Source organism: Octodon degus, unplaced genomic scaffold (genome assembly GCF_000260255.1).
Source record: "Octodon degus isolate 3935 unplaced genomic scaffold, OctDeg1.0 scaffold00032, whole genome shotgun sequence".
In the NCBI taxonomy this organism is placed as follows: Eukaryota; Metazoa; Chordata; class Mammalia; order Rodentia; family Octodontidae; genus Octodon; species Octodon degus.
Window position 1 is genome coordinate 3,986,322 of NW_004524608.1, and position 4,830 is coordinate 3,991,151.

General features: G+C 44.0%; 1 pseudogene across 1 annotated transcript; it reads right to left on the reverse strand.

The window, feature by feature from the left end:
• Positions 1-3,068: 3,068 nt before the first annotated feature.
• Positions 3,069-3,764, reverse strand: LOC101592898 (annotated as a pseudogene). The gene has a single exon (XR_001117069.1). The product of XR_001117069.1 is annotated as a UPF0428 protein CXorf56 pseudogene (transcript).
• Positions 3,765-4,830: the final 1,066 nt, after the last annotated feature.

The following is a 4,830-nucleotide window of genomic DNA, read 5'->3' on the forward strand; positions in this document are numbered from 1 at the left end:
TCTCTCTCTCTCTCTCTCTCTCTCTCTCTCTCTCTCAGTGTCTTGCTATGTAGTTCAGGTTGGTCTGTTGGCCTTGAACTATGTAGTCCAGGGAGGTCTTGAAATTGCAGCAATTCTCCTGCCCCAGCTTCCTGAGGTGTGTGCCTCCATATCCAGCTTTGTAGGGCTGACTCTAAATCAAGAGCACGGAGGATGGATATTATAGCAGTAAAGGGAGGTTAAGATTTCTAACAGCATCAGAGAAAACAAAGTGCCCAAGTATAAACAAAATATCTGTGGGATCTGTATCCTGTAAACCAAACACTGATGACAAAAGAAATCAAGGATCTAAATAAATGATGCATCACGTTCATAAGTCAAAAGACTCAGTATCACAACGCTGTCAATTTTCCCACTGCTGCTATAGGAATGTTGGGGCATGTTGAGGGTGATGAAGGAGGAGGATGGAGGAGACAGGGTGTGAACAAATTTACTTATATAAATGAAAGGAAGTAAAACTCCCACTAGCCAGCAGGGGTTCTGAGTAAGACACCAATGAGGGCTCACTGTCTAGGAATTGTAAAGGGGTTAGAAGGACATTTGGGCCACTACGTAAGCAATATAATCTCTACCCTACAGGGGACTACATGTGTTTTTTAGGGCCCAACCTATGTAGTGCTTGCACAGTACCTATGCAGGGACCATGTACCCTTGAGCCAGTGGCCTTCCTGATCATGCTCTGGGGAAGTCTGGCACAGCCGAAGGACACCTGGCAGATGTTTCAGTAAGATTCCTGAAGTGCCAATACCCAGCAGACTCTGTTGGGGCTTCTTGACTCCATACTGGAGCTGCTGTCCTTACTGTCTAATAAAGTTTTAACTTTTGTCTCATTAGTTTTTGTTACAATGTGATCTTTAGATTTTACACAATCCCAATTAAAAGAATCAAAGAAAATTAAACATACCAAAATGATTCTAAAATCTGTATGAAAAAGGAAAACAAAACAAAAAAACCCGTCAAAAATAGAATAGTCAAAAATAACTTGAAAAAAGAACAAAGTTGCAAGAGTCACACTACCTGATAACAAAATGTTAATTATAAAGCTGTAATAATCAGATAAGACACTATATAATAGCTTAGCATGGGGGGGTACATGGCAGTAGTCCTAGCTATTCATTTGAGTCTAGGAGTTTGAGGCCAGGCTTGGCAATATAACAAGACTCCCTCTCCTAATACAGAAATACAAAAAGGGCTCAAAGAATGTAGCTCAGTAGTACAGCACATGGTTAGCATGTGCAAGGCCTTGGGCTTGAGCTCCAGCTACATGAAAAAACAGACACAGAGTATTGGTGAAAGAACAGGCAACAGATGGAATAGAAAATACAAAATTATAATAAAAATATTTTTTTTTTCAGTAGTAGAGATTGAACCTAAAATCTTTGCACTGAGCTACACCCTCAGCACTTATTTTCTGAGTCTTGTTTAGTTGTCCAGGTGGAATTCAAACTTGTGAACCTCTTGCCTCAATCTCCCAAAGTGCTGAGATTACAGGCCTGTGCCACAGAGTCCAGTAAAATGCAGGGATATTTTACAAAGGTATAACAGAAGTAAACAGAGAACAAAAGTCTTTTCTGGTAATGGTGTTGGAACAATTGTACATCTATAAGCAACAAAATTAACACATACCTCACACATTATACAAAAATAACTTGAATTATAGACCTAAATGTAAAATGTAAGACTTATAGAAGAAAATCTTCATGATCTTGGGTATGGAAAGTCACTGTACTTAAAAAAAATGTATTTGGTTGTTATTGGGTCTCAATACACAGGTTGGACTCATAGTGATCCTCCCGTTTTCAGCCTTCCAGCACTGGGATTATAGGTGTGTGCCACTATACCGGGGAAAGCCACTGTACTTTTAAGAGAATGAAGACGAACTACACACTGGGTCATATTGTAAATCACTTATCGGGTAAAGGACTGATAACAATACAATATCAAGAATGCTTAACACTCAACAATAGACTCAGTTTTTAAAAATGAATGAAAAAGCCAGGTGTCATGGCATACACCTGTAATCCCAGCATTTGGGAAGCTGAGGTAGGAGGTCTGCTATGACTTCAAGACCAGCCTGAACTATACAGTCCACCAAAAAAAAAAAAAAAATGTATACACATTCGAGGAAAAGAAAAATAGAATTTTTTTCAATAGATGGTGTTACTTTCACAGGGGAGACCCTAAAGGATGCTGCATATTGCATAAAACTCCACTATACCTTTGAGAATTGAAAATATGCAGCAATCTCAATGACCAAGGCTACCCAAGCAATAATTTGTCATACTAATAAATGTCTGGAAGCCAATGGCCACAAGTTTGAGTACATATTGTAACTGTTGAGGTCAAAGGGAACTTGTATTAATCTCATGCTATCTTGATAAATTTAGTATTATAATATTTATACGTTTCTCTTTTTCTGTAGTGTATATCTGTGGACTCTGTTTATAGTGAGACCCTATCTCAAAAGAGAGAGAGGCGGGCTGGGGAGTAGCTTGGTGGTCTAAGTGCCTACCTGGCAAGTGCAAGGACCCGAGTGTGATCTCTGGTACAGCTTGTTGTGCTGCACCAAAACTGGGCATGATCCCAGCACTTGGGGAGGCTGAGACAGGAGGATCACTGAGTGTGAGGTGCATAGTGAGACTCTGTACCACATAAATAAAAATTTCAAAAAGAGAGAGAGAGGGTGGGAGAGAGGGAGGATAATGGGTGGCAGATCTCTAGAGATACTATATCAAAGAAGATAGAAAATTAGAAATATAAAATGTGCATAATAACAAAAAATTAAGTAAGCGGTTATGAGTTGTATCTGGGTAGGTTCACAGGTCAGGTGATGGGGAGGTGGCTGGATCATGGGGACATCATAGTGAACTGTAATGTTAGGAGGCGAAGCTTCCTACCACGCCACGGCTGTCTCTTTGTTGTCATTTTGCTGCTCTGCCTTGGAGCAAACCAGTGACGTACTGCAACCTCTGACAAACTGAGCCAAAATAAATCTCTCCTTTAAACTGTGGATGCTGGCATTGTGTCCTCTGTGTCCGGCTCAGAGCAAAGTCCTCTCATTGGAATTGGTTGTCAATCAAAGTTCCTTTCAGTTTTGCTTTCTTGGCTTCCAGTTCGGCCAGCTCTCGCAGTCTTCTCTTGCTCATGCCTTTACGCTCTAGCTGTTTCCCAATCACTTTGGCATTCTGGGCATACGAATCAGCAACTTCTCTAGCCTCAATCTCCTCTTCTTCTTCATCAATGGTAGACACAGTGACAGAGCTGCACTTGCCCATGTCCTTAGTCTGTTTGGTCATCATCACCTTTTTCAGAGGCTCTTGTTTCTGGGTGTATATGTTTGTTTTCCCAAAACCCTGGCCAAACTTCACTACTGCTCCATCCACAATGAAGGTTACGGGAGCATTCTTTGGCTGGGACTGGTAGAACAGTGGGAGTCCGCATTTTGCACATTTCTTCCTGTATTGTCTTTCGATGCCTTCTGGCCTCCGAAGATACATAGTCTCCTCATCTTCCGTGTTACAAAACTTGTGGGCATGTTTGGCAGCATCAATCACACAGGATCTGTCCCGGGGTCTCATAGGCAACTTTTCTAATTGACAGTCCAGAATCAGGACCATCTGGCCACACAAACAGTAGTAAACATGGAGAGGCTTCTCGCCGTCGTCATATTCCTCGCGATCTCGAGTATCTGAGCAAGCCACCGACCGAGACACCACTTTGGGCATGTTCCCAAATGTAACGAAGGACCTGGTGGCCTGTAGACGCATTTAGAAGGAGGTATTTGTGGCACGCTGCTGATCTGCAAAGACCCACTGGGGCACAAGTATTTCTCAGTGTACCCTAGTGTCGCTCCTACAGGGCCTAGGCTGGATTGGGCACGTGCCCTAAACCTTCGATGGGGTCCCCAGCAGCTTCCTGAGGACGATGAGGAGGACTGCTCTTAGGGAACCTGGGGAGACCCTAAAAGGGAAGGTGCCATAGAAGGCCCTTGCGGGTGGGAGCTGGTGAAGCTCAAACTAAATTGGGAGATTTTCCCAGAAGGCGCCTGGGGTGACCTTGGGCAAGTCCACTCGCCACTATGCGCCCCTCCCCGTGCCAGTGAGCTGACAGGAAGCCGCCTCCCGCCGCCCTCCAGAAAGCACGGGCTGGGCCCTCCTCACCTCACAGCAGGATAACTGCGCTTCACCTCCTGGGGACCTCGGAGCTTCCCCACTTCCGGGCCACCGGGTTTAAGTCAGCATCACCCCAGCTCCTGAAGCTGTTCTCAAGCTTACTGGGCCAGGACGAGCAGCAGCTTATAGGCCATCACAGCTGTGAGACAAATGTGTGGCGAACACTGGACAGGCTGAGATCATGGCGGCTGCCCGCCTAGCCCCCTCAGAGCCGCGCATGCGCACTAGCTCCTGCGCCCTGCTCCTGCGCACTTTCTCTAGCAAACCTCTCCGCCTTGTGGAGACTTCCCTCTGTTCACCTAGTATGTGCATGCCTTGTTTTGACCTTTGATACCATTGCTTTTCTGGTTAATTTTTTTTTTTTTAAATTGAAAAGAATATTACTCATACTTTAGAAGGAAAAATTCGTTGAAGTCAGTTATTGTGAAATGAAAGCTATCTGGCAATATGGAGGAAAGAATGTGATAAGGCATAAGTACTAGGAGGATTATAGGTATGGAGACTTTTTGATTCTGTGTAGTTCCTGCAGTACATGATACATTCGTATGCTCTGGTTAGTAAAGCGGTGTTGTGAGAACTGAGGGAATCCAGGATGTCTGGGAGTGAGGAGGTTGGAGAC